The sequence below is a fragment of the Pseudophryne corroboree genome, chromosome 8 (genome assembly GCF_028390025.1).
Source record: "Pseudophryne corroboree isolate aPseCor3 chromosome 8, aPseCor3.hap2, whole genome shotgun sequence".
Taxonomy (NCBI): domain Eukaryota; kingdom Metazoa; phylum Chordata; class Amphibia; order Anura; family Myobatrachidae; genus Pseudophryne; species Pseudophryne corroboree.
The window spans coordinates 99208852-99223027 of NC_086451.1; the positions used below are offsets into that span (position 1 = coordinate 99208852).

Sequence of the window (14176 nt, forward strand, 5' to 3'; positions counted from 1 at the left end):
CACACCTGCCTAAAACTTTTGCACAGTTCTATATATATATATATATATATATATATATATATATGTACACTATTAATAAAAATTGTCCAAACAAAATTGAAAACCGAGGGTGGAGGCATTAGTTGTAATGCACTAAAGACACGTTAAAATAAATCGAAGAAATAAATGTTTTGCAAGTTTACAATAGCAGATGGTAATGTGAGACTTCCGTCCATGATATTCACCAAGACTGATTCTAGAAATGACACTGTAATTTTAGATTATTGCTTTAAATGTAATAGGAAATTTTGAAGCTTTGAGTACTTATAATTAGGTAAAAGACCAATAAAAAAACACAGTTGGTCATTCAGAAGAATCTTTTTTTTTTAGGGGAACATCAAAGCAACAACATGAACTATTTACAACATCCATTCCCCTTTCTAGGTACCCCAAACAGCCATGAAACTGAAGTATACAGAAAAAAAAGAGGAGAAAAGCAATCAGAGAAGAAAACTGCATCTACGAGGTGTTTTTAATCTACCTAGCAACTGGTATCAGTACAAACTTCACCTTTTATTGAAGGTCTTATATGCTCCCAACTGAGCCTAATATATTTTACCTATTTGACAAATGAAATACATTTAATAGATTATTATTATTATTATTATTATTATTACTCTTTACAAACTAAAATCCCCTTGTCACAATCCTGACTAAAATCATATAATTTGGTGACTTAAGCCCCATACACACTAGGCCAGGGGTGGCCGAACTTTTGGGACCTGGGATCTACTTTTTGTTCACTTACTTACCGGTGATCTACTGGCATCAAATAACACCAATAATAACGCTCACATTTAAAAATAGCATTAATAATGATGCTATCAAATAACTGCACCAATAAATATGCACACATTTAAAAATAGCATTGAGAATGACAACATCAAATAAGCCCCCTCTGTGCAAATCCCCCTTTTGTGCAGATATCCCCCTTCCAGTCCACAGCATAATAGCCACCTGTACACTAATCCCCTCTGTGCAGATCCTCCACCCTTTGCAGATCCCCCCTTGTGTAAAAAAAAAACGCCTTTGTGAAGATATCATGCTCTGTGCAGATCCCCCTTTGCAGATTGTCCCTTCCCTTGTGAAGAAACCCTCTTTGCATAACTTACCTGACAAGTCACTCTGCCTAGCTTCAGTCCTCCCTCTCCATGCAGCCAGTCACGGCTCCCGCTTTCACACTGCATGGCCTCCCGCTGGCTGCTTCTCCTGTTGTCGCCACCGCCGGCTGGATCAAACTGGATTCAAATAGCGCCCAGGCTCCTCACATCGCGGGTGATGTCATTACATCATCTGCACACTGCATCCCTGGGAACTGTGAAGAGAAGCAGTGGCGGCAGGCTCCTTACAGTTATTTTTTTGTTAAATCTGTTGCGATCTAATGGCGGATGCTCCGCGAGCTACCGGTAGATCGCGATCTACCTTTTGGCCACCTCTGCACTAGGCGATATTCTGAACAATATCACTCAGAAAGGGCTTTCTGAGTGATATTGTTCACAATATCGCCTAGTGTGTACACTCATTATCATTAATGATGCGTGCTTCCGTGCGTCGTTAATGACCCCCTCCCTCATCTGAACATGTACAGACTAGGGAAATCCTCTTTAAAGACCGCCATGCTGCAGATGCAGCATGGGTGTCTTTCCCCCTGCCGCCCCTCCCCGCCGTCGCTCCCTTTCCCGCTGGCATCAGCAAGTGTGTATGGTGCTTAACCTCTGCCATCTGTCCTGTATCCTGTGTGTTTTCTGCTGGCTGGGATAAACAGCTCCCCGTTACCATGAATTCCCTGAGTGCTGAGTTCTCTATCTGGAAAGTGAAAGTTGCTAACGAGCTGCACTTGTGTTGATTAACCTGCTGTGTGAATGCTGAATTCAGCAAGTCTCTTCATGCTGTCCTATGCTTCCGTGCCAGCATCCACAAATCCAGAGGTCACCAGATACAACTCCTTGTGCTCACAGGCCTGCAACCATTACTGTCTATCTCTGAATATCTGCCATGCTGGTTCCGTCCAGCATTCAGAAACCTGCCTTGTCGGAAAGCCAATCCCGACACCCTGGCAACCTGCCTTGTCGGAAAGCCAATCCCGAAATCTGGATAACCTGCCTTGTCAGAAAGCCAATCCCGACATCTGGAAAACCTGCCTTGTCGGAAAGCCAATCCCGATATCTGGAAAACCTGTTTTGTTGGAAAGCCAATCCCGACATCCGGAAAACTTGCTTCGCTGGTCAAGCCAATCCCAGCATTCTGATTAACCTGCTCCTGAGCATCCATCATTCACCAGTCGCTGGTCTCCTCATCCCACTGACATCCTGATCCCGGTGACATTCCAGCTACCCTTTGCACTGGTGGTCCACTCCACCAGTGTATCAGTACCCGAATAGCTGGTCACCTTCACTCCTACATTCTTCACCTTTGGCAAAGAAGTTTGTATTTAAATAAAGGTTATCCACCTAATATTTAAAAAATAAGATTTTACTTACCGGTAAATCTATTTCTCGTAGTCCGTAGTGGATGCTGGGGACTCCGTAAGGACCATGGGGAATAGCGGGCTCCGCAGGAGACTGGGCACTCTAAAGAAAGATTTAGTACTATCTGGTGTGCACTGGCTCCTCCCTCTATGCCCCTCCTCCAGACCTCAGTTAAGGAAACTGTGCCCGGAAGAGCAGACATTATAAGGAAAGGATTTTGGAATCTCGGGTAAGACTCATACCAGCCACACCGTATAACTTGTGATACACTTATCCAGTCAACAGTATGAACAATAACAGGGCATCAACAATGGATGCCAACATAACATAACCCATTATTAAGCAATAATTATGTACACGTATTGCAGAAAGTCCGCACTTGGGACGGGCGCCCAGCATCCACTACGGACTACGAGAAATAGATTTACCGGTAAGTAAAATCTTATTTTCTCTGACGTCCTAGTGGATGCTGGGGACTCCGTAAGGACCATGGGGATTATACCAAAGCTCCCAAACGGGCGGGAGAGTGCGGACGACTCTGCAGCACCGAATGGGCAAACTCAAGGTCCTCCTCAGCCAGGGTATCAAACTTGTAGAATTTTGCAAATGTGTTTGAACCCGACCAAGTAGCAGCACGGCAAAGCTGTAATGCCGAGACCCCTCGGGCAGCCGCCCAAGAAGAGCCCACCTTCCTTGTGGAATGGGCTTTCACTGATTTTGGATGCGGCAATCCAGCCGCAGAATGAGCCTGCTGAATCGTGTTACAGATCCAGCGGGCAACGGTTTGCTTTGAAGCAGGAGCACCCAACTTGTTGGGGGCATATAGGATAAACAGCGAGTCAGTTTTCCGGACTCCAGCCGTTCGGGCTACATAAATCTTCAAAGCCCTGACTACATCTAGTAACCTGGAGTCCTCCAAGTCACGAGTAGCCGCAGGCACTACAATAGGTTGGTTCAAATGAAAAGATGACACCACCTTTGGCAGAAATTGGGGACGAGTCCGCAATTCTGCCCTGTCCATATGAAAAACCAGATAGGGGCTTTTACATGACAAAGCCGCCAATTCTGACACACGCCTAGCCGAAGCTAATGCCAATAGCATGACCACCTTCCACGTGAGATACTTTAGCTCCACGGTCTTAAGTGGTTCAAACCAGTGGGATTTTAGGAAACCCAACACCACGTTGAGATCCCAAGGTGCCACTGGTGGCACAAAAGGGGGCTAAATATGCAGCACTCCCTTAACAAACGTCTGAACTTCAGGAAGAGACGCCAGTTCCTTTTGAAAGAAATTGGATAGGGCCGAAATCTGGACCTTTATGGATCCCAACTTCAAGCCCATAGTCACTCCAGACTGTAGAAAGTGCAGAAATCTGCCCAGTTGGAATTCCTCTGTAGGGGCCTTCCTGGCCTCACACAAAGCAACATATTTTCGCCATATGCGGTGATAATGCTTTGCTGTCATGTCCTTCCTAGCCTTTATCAGCGTAGGAATAACTTCCTCCGGAATGCCTTTTTCCGCTAGGATCCGGCGTTCAACCGCCATGCCGTCAAACGCAGCTGCGGTAAGTCTTGAAACAGGCAGGGCCCCTGTTGCAACAGGTCCTGTCTGAGAGGCAGAGGCCATGGGTCCTCTGTGAGCATTTCTTGCAATTCCGGGTACCAAGGTCTTCTTGGCCAATCCGGAACAATGAGTATTGTTCTCACTCCTCTTCTTCTTACGATTCTCAGTACCTTGGGTATGAGAGGAAGAGGAGGGAACACATAGACCGACTGGAACACCCATGGTGTTACCAGGGCGTCCACAGCTATCGCCTGAGGGTCTCTTGACCTGGCGCAATACCGTTGCAGCTTTTTGTTGAGACGGGACGCCATCATGTCTACCTGTGGCAGTTCCCATCGATTTGTACTCTGAATGAAGACTTCTTGATGAAGTCCCCACTCTCCCGGGTGGAGGTCGTGCCTGCTGAGGAAGTCTGCTTCCCAGTTGTCCACTCCCGGAATGAACACTGCTGACAGTGCTTGTACGTGATTCTCCGCCCCCCGAAGAATCCTGGTGGCTTCCGCCATCGCGACTCTGCTTCTTGTGCCGCCCTGGCGGTTTACATGAGCCACCACGGTGATGTTGTCTGACTGAATCAGCACCGGTTGGTTGCGAAGCAGGGGCTCCGCTTCACTCAGGGCGTTGAATATGGCCCTTAGTTCCAGGATATTTATGCGCAGACAAGTTTCCTGACTTGACCACAACCCTTGGAAGTTTCTTCCCTGAGTGACTGCCCCCCACCCTCGGAGGCTCGCATCCGTGGTCACCAGGACCCAGTCCTGTATGCCGAATCTGCGGCCCACGAGAAGGTGAGCACTCTGTAGCCACCACAGAAGAGACACCCTGGCCCTGGGGGACAGGGTGATCAGCCGATGCATCTGAAGATGCGATCAGGACCATTTGTCCAACAGATCCCATTGAAAGATCCTCGCATGGAACCTGCTGAAGGGAATGGCTTCGTACGATGCCACCATCTTTCCCAGGACTCGCGTGCAGTGATGCACCGACACCTGTTTCGGTTTTAAGAGGTCACAAGCTCTTAAGCCTTCTCCGTCGGGAGAAACACCTTCTTCTGGTCTGTGTCCAGAATCATGCCCAGAAAGGGCAAACGCGTCGTAGGAATCAGCTGCGACTATGGGATATTCAGAATCCAGCCATGCTGTTGCAACACTTCCTGTGAGTGCGCTACGCTGATCTGCAACTGCTTACCTCGACCTCGCCTTTATGAGGAGATCGTCCAAGTATGGGAGAACTGTGACTCCTTGCTTTCTCAGGATCACCATCATTTCTGCCATTACCTTGGTAAATATTCACGGTGCCGTGGACAGACCAAACGTCAACATCTGGAATTGGTAATGACAGTCCTGTACCACAAATCTGAGGTACTCCTGATGAGGCGGATAAATGGGGACATGCAAGTAAGCATCCTTGATGTCCAGAGACACCATAAAATCCCCCTCTTCCAGGCTTGCAATGACCGCTCTGAGCGATTCCATTTTGAACTTGAATCTTTTCAGATAAATGTTCAGGGACTTTAAATTTAATATAGGTCTGACCGAACCATCCGGTTTCGGTACCACAAACATTGTGGAATAGTATCCCTTCCCCTGTTGAGGAAGGGGAACCTTCACCACCACCTGCTGGAGAAATAGCTTGTGAATTGCCGCTACCACTACTTCCCTTTCTATGGGGGAAGCTGGCAGGGCCGATTTTAGGTAACGTTGAGGGGGCATCACCTCGAATTCCAGCTTGTATCTCTGAGATACAATCTGTATAGCCCAGGGATCCACCTGTGAGCGAACCCACTGGTGGCTGAAAAGTCGGAGACGCGCCCCCACCGCTCCTGGCTCCACCCGTGGAGCCCCAGCGTCATGCGGTGGATTTAGTGGAAGCCAGGGAGGACTTCTGTTCCTGGGAACCAGCTGTAAGGTGCAGCTTTTTTCCTCTGCCCCTGCCTCTAGCAAGAAAGGAAGCACCTCTGACCTTCTTGCTTCTTTGTGCACGAAAGGACTGCATTTGGTAATACGGTGCTTTCTTCGGTTGTGAGGGAATATATGGCAAAAAGTTTGACTTCCCAGCAGTAGCTGTGGAAACCAGGTCCGAGAGACCGTCCCCAAACAATTCCTCACCCTTGTAAGGTAACACCTCCATGTGTTTTTTGGAGTCGGCATCACCTGTCCACTGCCGAGTCCACAGGACCCTCCTGGCAGAAATTGACATTGCATTAATTCTAGAGCCCAGTAGGCAAATGTCCCTCTGGGCATCCCTCATATATAGGACAGTGTCTTTTATATGCCCCAGGGTCAGCATAATGGTATCCCTGTCTAAGGTATCCATTTCCTCAGACAGATTATCTGTCCACGCTGCTACAGCACTACACATCCACGCCGACGCAATTGCCGGCCTCAGTAGAGTCCCTGAATGTGTATAAACAGATTTCAGGATACTTTCCTGCTTTCTATCTGCAGGATCCTTTAGGGTGGCCGTATCCTGCGACGGCAAGGCCACCTTCTTAGATAAGCTGCTTTTCTCACCTGCATTTCAGCAAATCTTCTGCTTGGATTCACTTGCAGTCTCCTCTCCTACTTCCACTTTCCCTCAACCTATTTACCTACTTAACACTATGTCAAGGCTTTCCTATACTCCCCACATCACTCAGTGTCTACCTAATAATGTATCTTTATCCTTCCCCCCTAGTCTCCTACACCTCCTCCTCTCTCCCCTCCTCTGTCTCCCCTCCATCCCTCTGTTTCCTACCCCCACCTTTCCTGTTACCCCACTTTCATTCACCTCTGCCCCATGGTCCTGCTACCCCACAACTCAGCCCTGCTCCCTCTCTCCCTTCCCTGTCACCTGCCCACACCCCCATCCACATCACACTGACCTCCCTCCCTGCCCACCTCCTGCAGTTTCCCCTCCTAGCTCAGGCACCCGTACCATCACTACTCTCTCATCATCCCTGCCCTCAAAGTTAATCCCACCTCATCGCTACAGCAACCCTGAAAATCTCATTCACATCTCTCCCACAAACTCATACCCCCTATCCTGTGCACTCTGGAATGCCAGATCTGTTTGTAACAAACTGGTCCCCACTCATGACCTTTTCATTTCCAACTCCCTACACCTACTAGCCATTACTGAAACTTGGATTACACCCTCTGACACTACTTCTGCTGCTGCTCTCTCTGCTGGGGGCCTCACATTCACACACACACCCCGACCTGGGGGTCGCCATGGGGGTGGTGTTGGGGTCCTTTTACCTTCTAGTTACTCCTACCAACTCATACCACCAGAACCATCCCTTATATTCTCTACATTTGAGGTCCACGCCATACGCCTCTTCCAACCAGTCCATCTTAGAGTAGCTGTCATTTACCGCCCCCCTGGCACTGCTTCCAAATTCATCGACAACTTTGCTTCCTGGCTTCCTCACTTCCTCTCTTCTGACATTCCCACCATTATTCTAGGCGATTTCAACATCCCTATTGACATCCCCACACAATCCCCTGCCTCTAAACTCCTTAACCTCACCTCTTCACTTGGTCTCTCCCAGTGGACCTCCTCACCCTCCAATGTGAATGGGAGCTCACTGGATCTGGTCTTCACTCACCGCTGTGATATTTCTGATTTTTCCAACTCCCCATTTCCCCTCTCTGACCACCACCTGCTCTCCTTTAACCTATCTCTCTCGACTTCCCCATCTCTACCTCCTAAGGCTACCATCACTAAGCGTAACATTGAAGCTATTGACACCACATTCCTTTCCTCCCTGTTTGACTCACTTCTCTCTCCTATTCTCTCTCTCTCATGCCCTGAACAAGCCACTTCCACATACAATGCTTCCCTTACTTCTGCTCTTGACTCTGTTGCTCCACCAACCACTATTCACCCTCGCAAATTAACACCTCAACCCTGGCACACCAAATGCACCAGATATCTGCAAAAATGCTCACGTACTGCTGAGCGACACTGGAGGAAATCACGCTCTAAGGCAGACTTCCTCCATTTCAAACTTATGCTTTCATCCTTCAGTGCTGCCCTTTCTCTTGCTAAACAGTCATACTTCAAGAACCTCATCTCCTCCCAGTCTTCCAACCCCCGGCGCCTCTTTGCCACTCTCAACTCACTCCTCTGCCCACCTCCACCTCGTCTCCCTTCCTCACTCTCTGCTCTTGACTTTGCCACTTACTTCACATCCAAAATTTACTCCATACGTCAGGACATCACATCACACCAGACCATCAGTAACCAGCCTTCTCCCATCCCTTACCAACCCTCCCCATCCCTCGCACCAACTCTGTCATCTTTCTCCCATGCATCTGGAGAGGAAGTCATTGCCCTCATTCGTTCCTGTCCCCTCACCACCTCCCCACTTGACCCTATCCCCTCCCGCCTCCTCCGCTACCTCTCTTCTTCTGCTTGTTCCCATCTTTCCCACCTTCTCAATCTCTCCCTATCATCAGGCACTGTCCCCTCTGCCTTCAAGCATGCACTCATCTCTCCTATTCTTAAAAAACCTACCCTTGATCCAAACACTCTCTCCAACTACCGACCCATCTCTCTTCTCCCTTTTGCCTCCAAACTCCTTGAGCGTATTGTCTACAACCGCCTTACTTCCTTTCTTTCCTCACACTCACTGCTTGACCCATTCCAATCTGGCTTCCGTCCTCTCCACTCCACTGAAACTGCCCTTACAAAAGTATGCAATGACCTCCATGCTGCTAAATCTAAGGGACACTACTCTCTACTTATTCTACTTGATCTCTCTGCTGCTTTTGACACTGTGGACCATCCTCTCCTACTGCAAATCCTTCACTCCATTGGTCTGCGTGACACTGCCCTCTCTTGGTTGTCGTCCTACCTTTCTAACCGTTCATTCTCTGTCTCCTCTCATGACTCCACCTCCCCCTCACTTCCACTAACTGTAGGGGTACCCCAAGGTTCTGTCCTTGGTCCTCTTCTCTTCTCTCTCTATACGTCCTCACTAGGTAAGCTCATTAGTTCTTTTGGTTTCCAATATCATCTTTATGCTGATGACACTCAAATCTATCTTTCCTCTCCAGACCTCTCCCCTACTCTCCTCACTCGTATCTCCAACTGTCTCTCTGCTATCTCTTCCTGGATGTCCCAGCGCTTTCTTAAACTTAACATGTCTAAGACCGAGCTGATCATCTTCCCTCCCTCCCGCATAACCTCACCTCCTACAATCTCATTATCTATTGATGGCACTACTATCTCCTCTACCCCCCAAGTGCGCTGTCTTGGAGTAATCCTTGACTTCTCCCTCTCCTTCAAACCTCACATTCAGCACCTCTCACAAACCTGCCGTTTTCATCTAAAAAATATTTCCAGGATCAGACCCTTTCTGACCCAGGATGCTACTAAGACTCTTATCCACTCACTGGTCATCTCCAGACTGGACTACTGTAATCTCCTCCTGACTGGCATTCCTGACAAATACCTCTCTCCACTCCAATCTATCCTCAATGCTGCTGCCCGGCTCATTTTCCTCACCAAACGCACTACGTCCACCTCTCCTCTCTTACTAGACCTTCACTGGCTCCCCTTCCCTTTCAGAATCCATTTCAAGCTTCTCACACTTGCTTACAAAGCCCTCACCCACTCCTCTCCCATCTACATCTCTGATCTTATCTTGCTTTACACTCCCACCCGTCCTCTTCGCTCTGCTAATGCTCGCCGACTCTCCTGCCTACGGATTACTTCCTCCCACTCCTACCTCCAAGATTTTTCACGCGCTGCACCACTTCTCTGGAATTCCCTACCTCTCCCCCTCAGACTCTCCACCTCTCTACAAAACTTCAAACGGGCTCTCAAGACCCACTTCTACACCAAACCCAGCCAAATCTCATCCTAAACCTCTGTTCCACGCTCTCTATGTACCCCATCTGTCTCACCCCTGTCTGTCTACCCCTCCCCGTTAGAATGTAAGCTCTCACGAGCAGGGCCCTCTTCCCTCGTGTGCTTACCCTTTTCTTACTTTAATAATCTTCAACTGCACCAAATCCAGCAGTCTTCTGCCACCTGATACTTATTCCAGTGTCATCTGCTGATGTAGCTATGTTTATTTACCCTGTACTTGTCCTATATTGTCGTCAACTGTAAGTTGCTGTTTTCTTGTTTGATTATTTGTTTATGTACTCTGTAATTGGGCGCTGCGGAACCCTTGTGGCGCCATATAAATAAAGGATAATAATAATAATAATAATAAGCGTGTCAGAGCTTTATCTACCCTAGGGGAGGATTCCCAGCGCACCCTGTCCTCTGGCGGGAAAGGGTACGCCATAAGTAACCTTTTGGAAATCAGGACTTTCTTATCTTGGGAATCCCACGCTCTTTCACATAACTCATTTAACTCATGTGAAGGGGGAAAAGTCACCTCTTGCTTTTTCTCCCCATACATATAAACCCTCTTGTCAGGGACAGGGTTTACCTCTGATATGTGTAAAATATCCTTCATCGCTATAATCATCTAACGTATAGCTTTTGTCATTTTTGGTTGCAATTTTGCATCATCGTCGTCGACACTGGAGTCAGAATCCGTGTCGACATCTGTGTCAACCATTTTGGATAGTGGGCGCTTTTGAGACCCTGAGGGCCTCTGCGCTGTAGGATCAGGCATGGGTTGATACCCTGACTGGCCCGAGGTATCAGCTTTATCCAACCTTTTATGTAAGGAGTTTACATTATCATTTAACACCTTCCACATATCCATCCAATCAGGTGTCGTCACCGTCGGCGGCGACACGTCAGTCAACTGCACTTGCTCTGCCTCCACATAGCCCTCTTCGTCAAACATGTCGACACACGCGTACCAACACACCACACACACAGGGGGAGCTCTAAATGAGGACAGGACCCCCACAAGGCCTTTTGGAGAGACAGAGAGAGAGTTTGCCAGCACACACCCCAGCGCTATATAACCCAGGGATTACACAGTAACTTAGTGTTTACCCAGTAGCTGCTGTATTATGATTTATGCGCCTAAATTTATGTGCCTCCCCTCTCTTTTTTACCCTTCTACCGTGATTCTGCAGGGGAGAGCCTGGGGAGCTTCCTCTCAGCGGAGCTGTGGAAGGAGAATGGCGCTGGTGAGTGCTGAGGAAGAAGGCCCCGCCCCCTCAGCGGCGGGCTTCTGTCCCGCGATTTCTTGTAAAATAAATGGCGGGGGCTCATACATATAACAGTGTGCCACTGTTTATATGCAGCATTCGCCAGGAGGTAACAATTGCTGCCCATGGCGCCCCCCCCCCTGCGCCCTGCACCCTACAGTGACCGGAGTGTGTGGGTTAGTGTGGGCGCAATGGCGCACAGCTGCAGTGCTGTGCGCTACCTCATGTGAAGACAGGAGTCTTCTGCCGCCGATTTCGATGTCTTCTCCGCTTCTGCCGGCTTCTGTCTTCTGGCTCTGCGAGGGGGACGGCGGCGCGGCTCCGGGAACGGACGACAAGGTCAGGTCCTGTGTTCGATCCCTCTGGAGCTAATGGTGTCCAGTAGCCTAAGAAGCGCAACCTAGCCGCAGTTAGTAGGTTTGCTTCTCTCCCCTCAGTCCCTCGTAGCAGAGAGTCTGTTGCCAGCAGAAGCTCTCTGAAAATAAAAAACCTAACTAAAATACTTTCTTATTAGCAAGCTCAGGAGAGCTCACTAAAAGCACCCAGCTCTGTCCGGGCACAGATTCTAACTGAGGTCTGGAGGAGGGGCATAGAGGGAGGAGCCAGTGCACACCAGATAGTACTAAATCTTTCTTTAGAGTGCCCAGTCTCCTGCGGAGCCCGCTATTCCCCATGGTCCTTACAGAGTCCCCAGCATCCACTAGGACGTCAGAGAAATATATTTATAAAGATATCAGCTATTTGAATAAAAAATCTCTCCTTCAAGTAGCAAAAAGAACACCTTGCATAATCTTAGAGATTAAAGTTTAAGCATAATAATTCTTTATGTAGATAAGCTAAAAATAAAATTATGCCTTTTCAAAACAAGGTAGTGGCCTGAAATCGCTTCCGGTAATTTATAGAAATGGGGCAAACTTAAAAAACGTAAAGAACACGTGAGTAGGACACAACGGGCACTGCCTGGTCTTTGTAGCCCACATGGGTTCCTTATATGTGGGAAAACAGCTCATCATTCTTGTAAGCACAATATAAACAGGACCACTGAGAATACTTCTAATAAACATAACACTAGATTTAAAATCAATAGTTTTACTAACTTCAGATCATGTCTGTGATTTGCATGTTGCAGTGTTGGTGCAATTTACAGAATATAAATAGAACAACTATAAATGCCTTGGCATAAATGCCTCAATAGTGAAGATCACTCTTGGATGTACATTATACATTTTCCTTCTTTATCCTGATAGCCTAAATGAGGCTATATACTGTACATCAACACTATTATTTAGGGTGGAAGGTATGTAAGAATTTCTCTATTTTTGCACTTTTTTTTGTTTAGATGAAGAGGCCAATGGTTTTTATGAAAAAAAAAGAAAAATAAAGAAAATTATTTATATATATATATATATAAATATATATATATTGAGTATCCCTTATCCAAAGTTCAAAATCACACATTTTTGGTTCCACTACAGAGAATATGGCATATATATATATATATATATATATATATATATACTGCTCAAATAATTAAAGGGAACACTAAAATAACACATACTAGATCTGAATGAATGAAATATTCTTATTAAATACTTTGTTCTTTACATAGTTGAATGTGCTGACGACAAAATCACACAAAAATTATCTATGGAAATCAAATTTATTAACCCATGGAGGTCTGGATTTGCAGTCACACTCAAAATTAAAGTGGAGAAACACACTACAGGCTGATCCAACTTTGATGTAATGTCCTTGATACAAGTCAAAATGAGGCTCAGTAGTGTGTGTGGCCTCCACGTGCCTGTATGACCTCCCTACAACGCCTGGGCATGCTCCTGATGAGGTGTCGGATGGTCTCCTGAGGGATTTCCTCCCAGACCTGGACTAAAGCATCCGCCAACTCCTGGACAGTCTATGGTGCAACGTGGCATTGGTGGATGGAGCGAGACATGATGTCCCAGATGTGCTCAATTGGATTCAGGTCTGGGGAACGGGCGGGCCAGTCCATAGCATCAATGCCTTCGTCTTGCAGGAACTGCTGACACACTCCAGCCACATGAGGTCTAGCATTGTCTTGCATTAAGAGGAACCCAGGGCCAACCGCACCAGCATATGGTCTCACAAGGGGTCTGAGGATCTCATCTCGGTACCTAATGGCAGTCAGGCTACCTCTGGCGAGCACATGGAGGGCTGTGCGGCCCCCCAAAGTAATGCCACCCCACACCATTACTGACCCACTGCCAAACCGGTCATGCTGGAGGATGTTGCAGGCAGCAGAACGTTCTCCTTGGCGTCTCCAGACTCTGTCACATCTGTCACATGTGCTCAGTGAGAACCTGCTTTCATCTGTGAAGAGCACAGGGCGCCAGTGGCGAATTTGCCAATCTTGGTGTTCTCTGGCAAATGCCAAACGTCCTGCACGGTGTTGTGCTGTAAGCACAACCCCCACCTGTGGACGTCGGGCCCTCATACCACCCTCATGGAGTCTGTTTCTGATCATTTGAGTAAACACATTCACATTTGTGTTACGTTCCTGGTGCTCAGAACAAGAGAGATGTTGCGTAGTGAGTCCAGAGCACCAGAACGTGAAGCTGAAATAAGGTGTGGTATGGAAATAGCCCCTAGCAGCCTACCTCCATTGTTTCACCCGTGTGGTCAGTTCGCGCCTGCGTGACTATGGTTTCTTGGGCCCACGGCAGCCGCGTTTGAAGGGCGGATTAGGTCTGCCCAACTCCGATGCCCCCAGGTCTTATAGTGAGACAAGGCGTGAACCGAGACAGGATAATAACAATGGGACCTCTAACTAAAGCAAACAGAAGGCTAGGGGCTACTAACAACCCTAAAACTAAATACATGTGCGGCACGCCGCCAAAGGAAAAGAACAACAAAGGAAATGCTGTCCACACGCCGACACTATACTGTTGTGTACCGGCGGTGACAGCATATGCAGAACCCTCTGCAAAACACCAGTAACAGATATAACCAAAGAATACAGC

General features: G+C 47.7%; 1 long non-coding RNA gene across 1 annotated transcript in view; it reads left to right on the plus strand.

The window, feature by feature from the left end:
- Positions 1–14176, plus strand: part of LOC134947528 (uncharacterized) — a 158206-nt gene that overhangs the window by 31920 nt on the left and 112110 nt on the right. Inside the window, exon 2 of the long non-coding RNA XR_010182599.1 lies at positions 424–505. This is a non-coding gene — a long non-coding RNA (uncharacterized LOC134947528). The remainder of the gene's footprint in view (positions 1–423; positions 506–14176) is intronic.